This window comes from Nelusetta ayraudi, unplaced genomic scaffold (assembly GCF_046127955.1).
Source record: "Nelusetta ayraudi isolate G7.1 ecotype Tasmania unplaced genomic scaffold, CSIRO-AGI_Nayr_v1 ptg000076l, whole genome shotgun sequence".
Taxonomy (NCBI): domain Eukaryota; kingdom Metazoa; phylum Chordata; class Actinopteri; order Tetraodontiformes; family Monacanthidae; genus Nelusetta; species Nelusetta ayraudi.
This window is the reverse complement of record NW_027466126.1, coordinates 1,245,001-1,260,670: the sequence shown is the minus strand read 5'-3', so window position 1 is coordinate 1,260,670 and position 15,670 is coordinate 1,245,001. Positions and strand designations below refer to the sequence as shown.

The 15,670-nt window shown below is 46.9% G+C and overlaps 1 protein-coding gene across 2 annotated transcripts in view; it reads left to right on the top strand.

Annotated features, from left to right (window-relative positions):
- The first annotated feature begins 14,429 nt into the window (after window positions 1-14,429).
- Window positions 14,430-15,670, top strand: part of znf462 (zinc finger protein 462) — a 42,602-nt gene continuing 41,361 nt past the window's right edge. Inside the window, exon 1 of one of the 2 annotated variants that reach the window (XM_076043776.1) lies at window positions 14,430-14,878. The gene's annotated coding sequence lies outside the window, so the exon portion shown is untranslated. The remainder of the gene's footprint in view (window positions 14,879-15,670) is intronic. The other variant, XM_076043774.1, reaches the window with a different exon arrangement.

Genomic DNA, 15,670 nt, shown 5'->3' with positions numbered 1-15,670 from the left:
CTCACCCGAATGTTCCCTCATCTGCCACTTGAGTCCCAACCCGACGCTGCCTGTCAATCTTTGCAATTAAACAAACAAAATATTCCTCCTGTTCTGCCTTCTGAAGGATATTTGACGCTTCTGCTGGTCCGTCTCTCAACCTTGACGCTCACGTTGTTATGCTGTGGAACATTTTGAAATCACTGTCAGAGAAACGATGGACACAATATAAAAAATAAGAAATGCTGCTGTGCACCTCCACGGCGTAAAACCCTTTACTTGCTGAGCAGAGAAGCTGGTCCAGGTGTTAAATACTTCTTTAGACACAAATATGCACTGTGCTGCTTTTTCACATTGAAAATGTCTGAGAATGGATTTTTTCTGGCAGGCGAGGACAAGAGGAAGGCGGTGCGACCCTTTTGCATGTGAGTCTTTTACTCCGCAAATTCTGAAGGATGACGGGTCAGGACTTTGGGAGCCCCGCCTTTTTCCTCTTCCCCCGTTTGCTCGCCGGCACTCGAGTGATGAAACATGGTGTGATCCGGCCTCGTCTTTGGGATGAAATGAGTAAGATGTTTGTGTGCGCATGGTTGAGGGGCACCGAGGATGACTAACATGACGGTGATGCGTCAGAGCCAGAGGAAGCATGAGTGGCACTGGAGGACAGAGGAGATGGCAGCTGCCGCAGCACCAACGCAAACCTGAGAGAGAGAAGTAGTCAGTAAATGTGCTTTTATTTTCTTCAAACAACAGTCGCATTTTCTCTTTTAACATAAATTTTGTGCAAAATTCTCTTTACCGATGTCTCCCAAGAATTTTTCTTATCTCTTGCCTGTCACCGATCTTCTCAGAAATAAGCAAGAATTCCATTATGACATCATAAAGGGAAATGAAACTCAAAAATCAAAATTGGCAGATTATTCATGAAGTATTTTTACAAAAGCAGACTCACACACAGATGTCTGGAGGCTGCAAGAGGAGGCCACCTTGCCAAAGCACAAGCAGCACAATATGATGAATATTAACGTACAAGAGAAGAAAATGCAATAAATGAACTTAGTTCATCGAGCTTCTTGCAGATGAAGAAAGAAAAGTAGACACAATTAGAGAAACGATTGAAGTTCAACCAACGTGATCATTTCTTTACATTGTGACTTGTTGCACAAAATTCTGGGCTCCCTGGTGGCATCATTGACGTCTCTGTGTGTGTCTGCGTGTGTGTGTGTGTGTGTGTGTGTGTGTGTGTGTGTGTGTGTGTGTGTGTGTGAGAGACAGAAAGTACAGGGTGAGAGCTCTGACAAAGGACTGTCTGAGCGAAACGCTAAAGCTAGCCATCGATAAGCAGCTTGGGCCGGCGCCACGAGGGCTGCACGCCTGCGGATGCAGCTCCACTTTAAAAAAAAAAAGAAAAAAAAGAAGATACATCTGGACCCCAAAAGATTGGTGTGAGTTTGTCTGTGTGCATGAATGTGTGTGTGTGTGTGCATGTGTGTGTGTGTGCATGTGTCTGTGCTCTCAGTCCACATGCAGCTCGGTGCTTCTTTCCAACCAGGATTAAACCCTCACTCAGACATGAATTCATCTAATCACTTGTGGACCAAATGGAGGCCAAAAACCTAACACCCGCCCTCCCCCCACCCCCATCGCTCCACTTCTGCCCCCCCACCATCCGCTGTGAAAGTGCGATCGGAATCCGACGTCAACTCCAGAGGAGCCTCGACTCAGCAGCGCCTGTGCTACTGAGAGGTAGATATCGTGGTGCGAAATCAAGACTGAAAGGTCAGAGTTAATGCATATAAAGTGGAATTTGAATGAATTTGCGGGACGGCTCGTGCAGCCACTCGGCCTTCACGCCCACACAAGTGCAGCTTTTTTTGCTGATTTAAAGCAGACATGATTAGTCACTGGCAGCTGCGACACCTCGCTGCTCTCCACTGTGAGTCGCTGTCCGTCTGGCGCTTGGTTGACAAACCGTCCGGCTCATTAACATGTTTTTTCACCATCGGTTCCAGTGGGGTTTTTTTTTTTGGACATCCAAACCTTTTTTTAACCCGACAAACTTCATTCAACTTCGTTACCATTGACCAGTCAAGCAAACTACAAATGAATGAGGGACATTATCGGTGGCACTTTTTATTCCACAAGAAATGTAACCAACCCGTGGCCCACATTAAGTCGTTCCAAAAAAAAACAGGGCAGGAGATGTTCTAAACTTTGCAATGGCTGAGAACAAGGAACTCACGGTGACCGACAAATGAGAATGACCATGTGGGAGGGATTTCTGATTAGTGTTGGAACCAAAGTCGCAACCTTTTTGTGAGGCTTGTTGTAAGGTTGCTGCGCTGGCCACTGCACCAGCGTGTCCACTGCTGCACCTGCATCAAATCAATCGGGGTTGACTCAGCCTCCATAGTCCCCCAAGCTTGATCCAGTTGAGCATTCGTGAACGCTGATGGACAAAAAAAGAAGCCCCAATTAGGAGTCAACGTACCTTTAAAGCTGCTGGTTTTCCCCTTTAGCTCGCCGACGGAAAGCACTTCCTGTGAGAATACTGTTCCTCAACCTCCCTCCACAATGAGTTTTTCCCCTCTGCAGCGTGACACGAGATGCAATTCTGATGGCCGCAAATGCCAAGAATATTACATCCGTCTTCCGTGTGACATTCAGGGAGCGCCACTCCGTCAGATCGATAACTTCATAATGACGTCCTGCGAGGATTTCAGGAGAAATGCTGCGGGATTAGTCCTCTGGCCGGCCCCCTTAGCTTTCACTCGCCCAGTTGTGGGAGCTGAGGTAAGATTAAGGCGCAGCATCAATACCGCCATTCCCACAGTTTTGTTAGATTGCAATCTTACCTGTGTACCTGCTGCAACCCCTCTGGGCCGGTTTCCACCCGGTTACATCAGCTCGCTGTGTAAAAACTGCCAAACAGAGTGACTTTCCAATTGGTCATGCAAAATTAATGAATGTATTTATTTGAGTGGAGTCAACCGCTTGCTTGTGTTTCTGCCTGTGTGTTGTCTCTCTGTGTGTGTATGTGTGTGTGTATATGTGTGTATGTGTGGGACGGAGAGTGTGGATTATGGCTCTGCTACTTCTGGTTTAATGAGCAGAAAGCTTAATCCACACCTACCAGCTATCCGTTTCCAGCCCGAGTCAGCCCACACTCACGCTGACTGCTGATTGCAACAAGACAAAGATTTACTTTTGCACAAGCCAAGTGTATCTATATTTTTTTTTTTTACCAGTCTTGTTTATTTACAACCTAATCTTGATTGTGTGAGCTCCACTTCGCTCCGTGGCCTTCGTCAAATGTCTTGGGCTTTTCTTTAACAAAAGCTCTTGCACATCGCATTTTTATTTATGCCAGTCGTGCAGTTCGGCAAGCATTTGTACACTTTCCCTCATCGCGATAAAATGGAATGTAATAAAAGCACCTCCTGCAAAGTGCCCTTAAAAAAAACAGACAAGGACGAATGGGAAACGTGAAAGGTGATTGTCAGCCAAGGTGTGGCTGAGGACGCTGGCATTGCTGCAGCGGTGTCAGATTTATCAGGACTGTCAGGGCTGGAAGTCATTTTCCAATCAAAGGGAAGAACAAAGAAGAGCGCTGAGCACTGAATGTCTTCCCTTCCCTGTTCCAACCGATCTTCCACTGAGCAAACGATACCTCGAGCTGTGGCTAAATGGCTCGGCTGTTAGAAATGTAATTGTTCTGCTTTGAATACGATAGATGGTTTATCCAATCAACTTCCTTTTTAAAAAACAAAAAAACTAAAACAAAAACAAAAGAAGGAACCCACGGGCTCTCTCCCAGATTAATCTGTGAAATGACTACAATGGGCCAAGGAAGTGTTCCACCTGGCAGGTCATGTGATAACTGCTACGAATCTTCAATAACAACTTCTGTTTTGTATTGCAGTTTCCTTACACATCCATAAAGTCGTATCTCCTAATGATGGGAAAATGTCAGACTCAATTACAACTAATGTACAAATCACTGCGACTTGGTGTGATATTGATTGCACCAAAAGACACATCTGTGTCCCTGCTGCAACACACATATGCGCACACACAAACACACGCACGCACCACCTTGGAATTGCGTTGGCTATCACGAGTTGTGAGAACCCTTTTCAACCTGGTCCGTCATTCAGCTGAAAGGACATCCTCTCTAAATGGCCCTGCCCAGCGAGACGTGTCGTTTTATTCGTCCCAGCAATTTGGGCTCACAACTGCAGCTGAACAGCCTGATGTTGTCCTCTCCCAGGCCGAGGCTGAGGTGGGAGAAAGTGCTGACATGGACCCTTGTCCTCCGCATCCTGTGCCAGTGGCGAGAATCTGCTGATGCCACCCGATTGTGTCGGGGAGAAAATATCAACAACAATGAGATGCAGACGACCCTGACATGCACACTCCCTGGAAGTTTCTTTTTTTGAACAAAATTTCAGCTCTTTTTATTCTGACATTTTTTTGGTGGATTCATGAAATAAAGCAACAGCAGAGCAAAAAGTGGGAATGGGTGAGAACCTTTTTCGAATTTTTAATGAGATATTAAAAGAAACGGGGTAAAAGGACCTCAACCGTTTGAGTTCACGTTGAAACAGACACATGGACACATGAGGATCAAGAGCGTTGCCCAGAAGTGGGTGATGAGAATCAAACGCGTCATCGGATGCAACTGGCCGTGCAAAGGGAATGTGGGTCACTGGTTGCCTTGAGTCCTTGAGTTTTTGTTTTGTAGGATCTTAAAAAAAAAAAAAAAGAGCTAGCAAAAACCCTGGTTGTGTGACTACTGTACGCTACACCGGGTTGAGCTGGGACAAAATGCTCGAGGTTCAAATACGTCTCACACAATGATGAGACGTGGGAACCTGCGGTTGTCTGCAGCAGGATCTATTCAAGAATTTGTCAGAGAGGAACGTCACCAGATGATAGAGGCTGGCAGTCGTCCACAAGTCACAGATCTTCAGTCAGCGTTCATAACTCGAATTCTGTTTCACTCCCTTTGCCACGCCCGCATGACCAGGGTTGATCAGTCAGAGTAGCTGCACCTACAGCTGTTAGCTAGCAGAGTTTACTGGCGTTTCACACAGACAGCACGGGTTTGTGTTCTATTAATAACCATCTGTGTCTCTCTCCTAAATAGACACAGACTAAATAGACCATCCTCATGCAAATTAAGAGAGGCAAGTGTCTTTCATTTGCAGTTGTTTTTTTTTAATCAAAAACAAATGATAGTGCCAGTTCCACTTTTTCTGTGTATTTTTTTAATTATCATTTCTATGTTTCAACACTGATCCTTGGCAAGAACTCTTAGTGGATAGATGCCTTTCCCTTGAATGAATTTTAATTTTATATTTCATTCTTTCTGGTTTCTTTTTTCTTTTTTTTCTTTTTTTCTTACAACTATGGTAAACTGACAGCCAAGATACTACAGTCAAATTCCTTGTTTGCATGTACAAACTTTACTGGTAGATAGTTGCACTCATAGCAATGCTTTCCAGATCTTCTCAGCCAGTGGCAACCCGCTCACTCTGCTGTTGCTATTGGCTCTGCTAGCCGCAGGTGCTGACGGTCTGATCGTCAGCAGGGTCGACCAGAGACAACGACCCAGAACCTGGGAGTGGAGGGAATAGAGTGGCCTGCAAGCAGCCCTGGTGGCTTCAATTTGGATGTGAAGTTTGTGCCAGAGTGAACAACACAACCGTGTTGGCTGACTTGCAGCATATGCTGGATGAAGATTGGGAAGTCATCCCACACCAGTGTGTGACCAGGAAGCTGGAGGAGGTGGAGGAGGTGCCAGGCTATTTTAGGTGCGTACTGTTCTTCAACACTCTCATGAGGCTCCTGAATCTTTCACATGTAAACAAAATTTGTCTCTTCAGATTTCATCCAATTTAGATTTGGCAAAATGTTCTATTTTACTAATGTAGAAACACTTGAAAAGGGAACTAAAAAGTATGAGATCCATAGCCAAGTGGCATTGTTGCTACAAAGAAATTACTAACTTACCAAAAACATGCATTTCCTCACCTTATATGCAAACTTGATATTTGCATGCAGAGCTTGTGGAGTGCTATTTTCAACAGCTCTATTTTCTCTTTTCATTAATCGAACAGCAGGTGGCAGGTCAACATTTTTCCATCTTTTCCCCAAAGTCAAGTACAAGAGGTTTATTCGCCGGAAGCGTCCCAGTCATTAGAATAAAATGTTTCATCTCGCTGCTAAGTCAGAGGGGAAATATCAACGCAGGGGGGGAGCGAGCGGTGGCAGGAGAGTTACGGCGAGGTGAGAACCCGAAAATGTTCAAAGCGAGACTGACGCCTTGCTCGCGTTGTCGCCCCACCACTCCAGAAACCGTCCTTGTGTTAGCCGAGGTGCTTTTAAGGCTGGGCTGACAGCAAAATGGATTAAATGGGCGTTTGCTGACGGAATACATATCAAATCTGCGAGTGTGCAATTGTGGCAATGCGGAATTTGTAAAGGCTTAAGGCTCTGGTGGCTGAGGCTGTGGATCCATCGCGGTCTCCCCCCAGTCGACGTTCAGGAAATAGGGGAGAAGAAGAGCCACGGCGAGGCAAGAGAGAGAGGCATCGTCTGTGTGTGTGTGTGTGTGTGTGTGTGTGTGTGTGTGTAAGAGAAAGAAGCTCTTGATCACCTGCTTTTGTGTGAAGTGAGTCACCTTGCAAATACATGAATAGCAAATGCAGGAAAAGTAATCTGGTGCCGCACTGGTACACCCAGGCTATTTTGCATACCTGCCAGCCCCTGTAGTTAGCTTCTGTGCTTCCGGACCTGGCACCTCAAATATACAGTGGCATGCATATATTTTCCTGCAACCCCCCGGACCCTTGCCCCCCCACCCTTCCCCGACAACTGTCTCATCGTTATTTTTCGCCAGCCCTTTGTCTCCCGCTCACCGCTGTCCATCTCCCCTGTTTGGCGATGGCTCCCCCCTCCCCACCTCCTCTGCAGGATGCATGACAGGGTAGCAGGTGGAACAGAGAGCAAATGACACCTGCACCCTCCCTCCCCCCAAACACACACACACACACACACCGCTCCTCAAAACCTCTGTCCTGCCAGATGTCTCGCTTTCTCACTTCATCCAGCGCCTTCCCCATCCTATCGGGCCGCATTGATATTGAAATTGTCGATTCAAATCTGACCGTTCGATCTTATCTCAGCGCCGAGGTCTCACCCGGCCTGTCGGGGGAGAGAGAGAGGAGCAGAAAAAGGGGTGAGGCAGTCGGGTGGCGTGGATGGGGGTGGGGTGGGTCACGTCGACCACCTGATAGCTGGATGTTTTGAAATGACCGATACGCTCAGCGATGCTGCGGCTCCTTTTCTTATGGCTCGGCGACCTCAGATGTGGTTGGTGAAAGCGGGTTACGATGAGTATTCAAATTTATCTTACGTGTCTGTCCAAGACGAGTTTTTCCAGTGGGCGGAGTTGGCTTTTATTTGAAATTGCAGACAGGAAATAGAAAAAAGGACACAGGCTGCTGTGTGAAGGCCAACGTTAGCTCCATGCTCCTAGCTGTCACGCCGCCACTAGAAAATGTTCGATTGTGAAACACCACTGATGTAATACCAATCGAAAAGTCTCTCTCTTGGAGGCGCCATGCGACTGCCATGGACAGTTGCGATTGGCCATCCTGGGGTGAGGCGATGTCAAGCTTTGCCCTGTTGCCCTGGAGTCTGCATGTGGCACAACTGGGCCAAACAAGGCGAGGCAGGAGGAAAGACGGTCAGTCTGCCTGGCGCTGCTGTTTATTGACAAGGTCCTGCGCTGCGTGCATGTGGAGCCAGCGGCTCGTATCTGTCCGTGAGCTATCATTATCTTTTCCTTCTCCTCTCTGATGAATCTGCTGCCCGGCAAGGAGTTGGGCCGCCGTTTAATGGGCTCTTTCAGCCGTGGTTTGCCAGGCAGAAGCCTCTTACAAACCCATTTGAAGGCGGCTCTACGGATTTCATGGCTCCCCGGGCGCACTCGCCTTCTTTCAATAAGGTGAAGTCCAAGGCTTTATCCATCCGTCAATGGGCCAGAGGAACTCTGGATGCAGCAATTTTTTTTTAATCCCGGAGATGCCACTGTCCACTGTGTGCTCGGCTGGTGGCTGATAGGCGAGGCCTCTTCGCAGAGCTTCCACCTGGGGACCCTTACGGTTTGTGTGGCAGAGCGGATTAAGTGTTGCGCAGACGGGGATCAGAGTGGGCAACTTGTGGGCAACATGCAGAAGTCTTTTAGTTTTTAAGAGCCCTTAAGCTGCAAGTTCAATACATTTCATTCACTGTTTAGCAAAAACAGTACGATAAATCCAATCACCGTTTGCATTCAAAACTGTGACCTTGTGCATTTACTTTGCTAAATGAATGTGCACTTGTGTTTTTGTAAAGGTAACAAAATGTGCGCTTGTTCACTCCCCTCAGTTGAATGTGAATGTCAGTAGTTGGATTCGGATGTGTGTGATTTCAGGTAAACGGAGAGAAGTGACAGAAGAGTCTGGATCGCACAAACCTACACAGCGATGTATGAAAGCTCGTGAGAGAAAGAAAGAAGTTCCTTACAAAGTCCAAAGTACACGCGTGACAAAGTCCAGGTCGGTGATCTCTGCCAACTCGGTGGCTTCCTGACACCTCCTTGCCTATGTCACAGTCACAGAGCTTTAAAAGAAAATTCATGATGAGGTCTTAAGAGAAGATAGATTTCATTTAACTGTAATGACATTCCAGAGTAGCAAAACTATAAACTATAAATATACCGTCGAGTGCGCAAGAGTGTTTACGAGGTGAAAACTCTGGATACACATCGTAAAGGAAAAGATATCAATTTTTACAAGAAGAAATCCTTGCTGCAAGAAACCTCAGCTGACCTGATGGTCGAACGCCACGTCAATCAAAGAAGCCCATATGTTCTCAATCATTAGAGCTCCTCTCGTTTACCACCCATTCATTAAAGTTTGTTTCTCATGAGAGGCTCCCTAAGTGAGAGCAGATCAATGTGTGAACCAGTTACTTGAAAGCGATTTTTTTTTTTCCTTTTGCCCTTTGATGAATCTGCAGCTGGTTTCGTCAACACCTCTCGCCAAAATAAAAGTATTTTCCAGTCTCTTGACTGCGCCCAGGAGGATTGTAGGGCAGCGGCTAACAGCATTATCACAGACAATCACTTGACTGAGGTGACTAAATGAGGACGGGAAAGCAATGAAATCCCCCGTGATGTGAAAGCATCCGGTAGCTACTCAACATGTAAAAACATGACAAATCACCTTGAAGAAGAATGAGCCACAGTTCCGCAGAGAACAAGCGTCTTTGCTAGAACTGCCTTTTAAAAAGCTTCATCAGGCCGCTTGCTGCAGCTCATTATTTTATTTTTTTTCTGCAGTGCCTGTAGCATGATGTGTCTCACCAGTTGAAAAATAATAGAATGTGGCGTCTACCCCGGCGTTATTCACAATTGCCGCCATGAAGCAACGTTTGTGCTGTTCACAGTTGGACTTTTAGGGGCTTTTTGCAAAGCGAAAAGAGGTCAGAGAAAATCTTTGCCAGAGCAGCGTCAGTAATGCTTTGTTAACACGCTAATATTTTCGTAGCGCTCGCATATTTGATATGGTGTGGCAGAGATGCCAGACTGTCCTCTTGACTTTGATCAATTCAAAATAAACATTAGTGCACCACCAACGGCCCTGAATTGAATCATTAAAAAAAAAAAGCGTTGAATTAGCCGTCACACGTTACAAAGATGCAAAAATCTGCAAGAGGAGCTTAACTGATGAGAGAAATTAAAATCAATGAACAGCCCTGCCAGACATCGCTCCTACACACCAGCAGGACCAACAGCGCTAGAGCCAGTCGGCTGCGAGGGAGGCGAGAGATAAACATGAGAGAGCACGGATCAATCCCTCAGTCTTTTTGGAAAGGCGATACATCACCGTGCACAGATTAGAATATGATAGTCAAATGAGCTGTGGACGGTTTATGCAAATCCGCCAGGCTGCAGTTGGGGGGGGGGGGGGCTTTGGAATCCTGCGACGTTAGTTCTGTCATGTTTTTTGGGCCCATCATTTCACACAAGGGACAAACCGCATCTGAGAGTCTGCAAGGTTAAAATGCTAAAATTCCTTTTATCTGTCTGTGTGCGCGTGCATGTGTGTGTGTGTGTGCGTTTGTGTGTGTGCGTGTGTGTGTGTGTGTGTGTGTGTGTGTGTACACGCGTGTGAGTGATGTGATGGCTTTACATTTCTGACTGAAGTAACTCAAAACAAAAAAAATCCATCTCGCCGACTCGAATAAATGGATCGCATTTTCTCCCCTTGAAGGTCAGAGGAAAAGAGGCGTGATGTCATAATAAACCCACCTCCCCTCTCACCTACTCCACCACCTTTCTTTATGTTAATCGATTTTCTCTTGATTGCTAAAAAGTGCCCAATAAACATGAAGATTGGAAACTCACTGAGCACTTCGGGGTAAATCGCAGTGCTTTTAAAGCTGCGGCAATAGCGAAGGTACAAAAAAAAAAAGAGAGAGAGAAGGGGAAGCCCATTCTGCCTGAGCGTCTGCAGCGGCAAATTGTTGTGTTCCACAAAATAAAGTGCTTTCATTCAGGGGAACATTTTTACTTTGGACTGCAGAAAATTGAATTCAGATTACACAGTTTATGCATTGTTCCTTGTGCCATTTTGATGTACTGTATGAGTCCAAGGCAATTACTGCACCACCCATTCTTGTCTGATTTAGGAGATGGAGGGGAAAAGAAGAAGTTCCTTGAAAACACACAAACAAATGCCAAATAAAGACAGGCCCTGACACAGCCCAACCGCTATATTTCGCCCACCGGACTCCGCTCGAACCTCGACGTCACCGCTTGTGCGTCATAATACAGTTTGCGTATTCCTATTCGGAACTAATGGCTGGTTGTTCAAGACATGGCTGGGAAACCTGCTTCACAGTCCAGCAGTCAGGGCAAATACAAACAAAACATTCCTCGGGGCAAACGTTGAGAACTTAAGCTCAGCCGATTTGCATTTTCCAAACTTGTGAGGACACAAAGGAGGCCTGTGTGAACACAAGGAACGCGGAGAAGAACGGGCAAACATGGCACGCCTTGTCGCGTCACCGCAAACTGCTGAATGTATGTAAAGGTATGAACACCTACTGGACATTTCATCCCACTGAGGACTTCCTGATGTGTGCACACAATGTAGGTCTTCCCTCATGCTGCAGTGTGTTTTTTTTTTTCCTTACTTTTTGAGAAAGTTGCAGTGGATGCTGATGAAAGAAACAACAGCACCTATTACACCTTGTTGCATCATGAGCTCATGTGAAAAATCCAAGTCAATTAAGCAGACGTGTCAAAATCTGTCCGACAATTTGAGAAGAACCCTTTTATTCCACCATCTGACAGGAAAACAGGATTGATTCCCGCTGACGTGCGGTTTGAGTGACTGTTTTTCGGGGGTTTGTTGTGTACAGGTCAGGTTCATTTTCGTGATTCGCAGACAACTAAAGGTAAAAAGTTGGAAGGAAAAAAGGCAGCTTATATGTGAGGATGCATCACAATGATTGTTTTTGATCTCTATCTCTATGTATACCTTCTGCCCTGCAATATGTGAATCCTTAAAAGTTGGTGCGTCTGCCGTCTGAATATATGATGTGTCCATAAATTTGCTTCAGACGCATTTCTGGAATGCCAATCAACTCCCCAGAAATAGCCACCCTATACTTATTCTAATTGTGTCCAGTTTTCACAAAGTGTGCGCTAAAACCCTCAGGCGTAGAAATCTGCCCCTTGTGATGTCATGGGGGCCACAAACCCACCCCCCAACCAAATTACTTTTACATCTTAAAACAGACACAATGTATTATGAAACCTTAGATGAATTCCATGTGCACATCAAAAACAACAACAACAAAAAAAAAAACAGAAAACAGATGACATAACACGCCTGGTCACACCATGCATGAAAAAAAGCTCCCAGCCAACTTCTAAATCTGTGCCGCGTCTCCTGCCGCGCTCTCCCACCACATAGACCATCTGAATCCCTGACGCTGGGTCTGTTTATAGACCTGCCGGATGGAGGCCTGGCACGGTATGTGGGGGAGGCCGGAGCAGTGGGGATGTCCTGGTGCAGTCTGTCCTCTGCCGCACGCTGGACTCACGGCGGCCCGTCCCATATTAATCAGTTTTGCCGCAGCAGCCATATGTCCAAGCAGCATGATAAACCCCCCCCCACCCCGGCTGCTACCTGCCACCTCCAGGACGCGCTGTCAACACAGGGCTCACGTATATGCCACTGCGGCTGCTGCAGCTGCAGCTGCTGCTGCGGGCATGCGCATGTGCAGGTTTTTTTTTTTGCATGCATGCATAGCTGATGCACTGGCTTCCCATGGAACATCTGTTGAAGTTGCGGAAAATATTTAAAAAAAAAATGTCAAAGTCAATTCAGGTCATGTGTCATTTATTTTTGGAACGTGTTCTAAATAAAAACTGTGAGTGGGGGTTGGTGGGTGTTGAGAGGGAACCCTGAAGGTAAGGAAGAGGAAGGAAGCGATTTTCGGTCCAAGTGTTTGGGACAAACATGGGGCTACGTACGTCACTGCAACGGTGGAGCTGGCACGATGGAGCAGTTTTTATGAAACAACCTCATTCCTGTTTCCATATGTCACCTTATGCATAACAGAGATTTTGTATCATATCATTATTATTCTATCTTCTTGCATTACCCAGATCCCCGAGGCGTTACACACACACACACACACACACACACAAACACATATATATATATATATATATTTTTTGCCAATTGTTTATATCACACTGTTTTGCAGCATTGTGAGAGATCCAGCCTCGTATTATCACAGGTTGCAGTGAACAGACTGGTAATGCAGCAACGGGCCAATCATTATTAGTCACTTGAGACTCTTTAATAAATTACACTTTTGCATGGATGGCAATATTCAGACCAGAGCGCTAAAAAGATGCAACACTTTGGATGGAAATGAGTAGGAAACTTCCTCAGAAAGCAGGATTTTTGGTCTGCAGTTTTTTCTGTTGCATGTTTGAGAGTCATAGGGGGTAAGAAAAAAGTTTGTTGTTCATAAGTCACAAACAGCAAAAGGGTGCACATGCTGCTCTCAACAATGAGGGCATATATTTTTGTTGCCATCTACTGTCTGCAAGAGACAAATAAAAAGGGATAAAAACCACGCTGGCCTATACGGGGGGCAAATAAAAATGAAATGGGTTTCAAATAAAAATATGTTCAATGGTGGCAGTTGGGTGGTGCAGTAGATAAAACTGTCATGTCTAAGCTGCAGGTTCGATTCCTCAGCGCCGGACTTGTCTTTGTGCACTACGCATGTTCTCTGTGTGTGTGTGTTGGTTCTGTCCAGGCAATCAGGCCTCTTTGCACAAGTAGTTCTACAAGACAGCTGTGACGACTGAGTGCCCAAAGAGCAGGAGAAGCAATGGCAGAAAATCGATGAATGTTGCCTGGAATGGTGAAGCTGTAGAAACAGACTCCAAAGAAAAACATTCAAGACAGCAGAATATATAACAGGATGTGTGTTATAATAATGTGTGTTTTTAAGCACGAGTTATTCATCGACAAGAAACGCAACATTAATTCAGCTGTTTATAAAGGAGGGGGGAAATCCTGTTGAGCTTTCAATGGCAACTATTATTCATATTTCCAATTCCTGTGACAAATTGCACCGTGCTTTCTCCAATGAACACTCCTGTTAATGAGCAACACACAGACATGCAAGGCGCTCAGTCATGCAGACCCTTCGCCTTTACTTCCAGCCTGCAAGGAGGAGGTGGAGGCGGTGGCGGCGGAAGAGGTGGTGTTGGTGGCAATGCCCCCTTCCTGCAGCTCGGTAGATCCACCCACCCACCCTCTCTGCTGACATCCATCTGAGCAGGACCCCTGCACCTTTTGTTTTGGGCTGCCTCTTTGTTTGCAGCTGCTGGACAGAGGCCAGTGTGGAAGCAGTGCAGTGACAATGACGGACACTATCACAGTTTTGTTTTGTTTTCTTGTGATGATGATTGTATTAGAATAAAAATGAGAAATATTAGAATAAGGATGGATTATTAAGGTTATTGTTACAATTTGTAATTGTAATTTTATTATTATTATTATTATTATTATTATTATTATTATTATTATTATTATTATTATCTATCTATCTATCTATCTATCTATCTATCTATCTATCTATCTATCTATATCTCGTCGAGCTCCACCACCATGTGCGGCGGCGGCGGCACCATCAGCACCAAAATGAACTGTGGATAACCCCATGACGTGGCAAGCAGACACACACTATGGAAACACGCTATATATGAAAATTGACGGCTGCGTTTTGCGGAGGTGGTCCGAGCCGCCCGGCGGAGGCGCGTTTTGCGGGTCCGCCGACGCCGCCGTCGCCACCGCTGCTTCTGCCGCCGCCGCCGCTGCCACGCCACCTCCCGGGTTCTCCCGCACATGAAGGATGAGCTTCTCACACGCACACGTTGTCCATCCCGCCGCTGTTGCCGCTGCCGTCGCCGCCGCCGCCGCTGCTGATGCACCCTCGTCTCATCGCAAACTCTTGCGCACCCTCTGGTGCTTGCTAGTCTCCTCAAACTTCTTTGTGTGCTTTCGCCTCCTGCCTCTCAGATTGTCTTCCTTGTCTGTGCGGCGGCGGTGGTGGAGGTGGTGGTGGTGGTGGTGGTGGTTGCTGCTGCTGCTCATTATTCAGAGACAGACGGATCTCAGGTCATCTGCAGCTGCAGCGAAGGAGAAGCAGGAAAGATGGCGATCATCCATTAGAAGCGGCCGGGCGCACGCATGAAAATACAAGAGAGGACAACTTTTGGGAGGATCGCGAGAAGGAGAAGATCGAACCGGTGAGTTTTAACACTCTCGGGGGGGTTGGACATTTATTTGGTGGAGGGGATGAGATTTCGGGGCTTTGGGGACCGGGGTTATCGATGTTAGTTTATTTATTTATTAAGAAATCAAGGTCTGCGAGAACGTCGCTGTGGTAGATCATGGCATATCATTTGGAAGCGAGCCTCGTGAATGACCCGGAACGAGGTGACCGGCTCCTCTGCTCCGATTTCCCCCTCTCGCGTCCAGCCCCCGACGGGACTCGGCGAGGCAGCCGGGGCCAGGGTCTGGTCCGCCGGGGTGGGCTCATCCGGCTGGTACCCTATGCAGCCCCCACAAAGTCAAGTGGTTCCTCTAGCACCACCACCGTGACTACTAGCTCCGGTGGTTAACTAATCCCAACGCGGTCCTGCTACCGTGGCTTCCTCGCTCATGTCGGCTTGTTGTAAAAGTGACACAAGGAAATGGACGCGGTGGCTTTAGGGAAGAGGAGAAGAAGAAGAAGGAGGAGGAGGAAGAAGAATTAAAGAAAGACAGAGAGAGGTCAGCCATGCGCGGCGGCTTGTTTTCCGGGACTGTTTCGTTATTCTGACATGTGTACTAGCCAGCCAGCCAGGCAGGAAGGAGGGTCGAGGTGGAGGTGGAGGTGGAGGGAAGGACGGCTCGGAGCTGTCCGGCCGGCCGCCGCTTCTGCTGCTGCTGCGCGTCATGGAAGAAGCCATTGCGCCGATAGCTCTGTCTGCTTCTCCCCAAAGCAGCAGCCTCCATTAGCGACAACACAACGGAGGACCTGGCACTGCCTCCGGCCA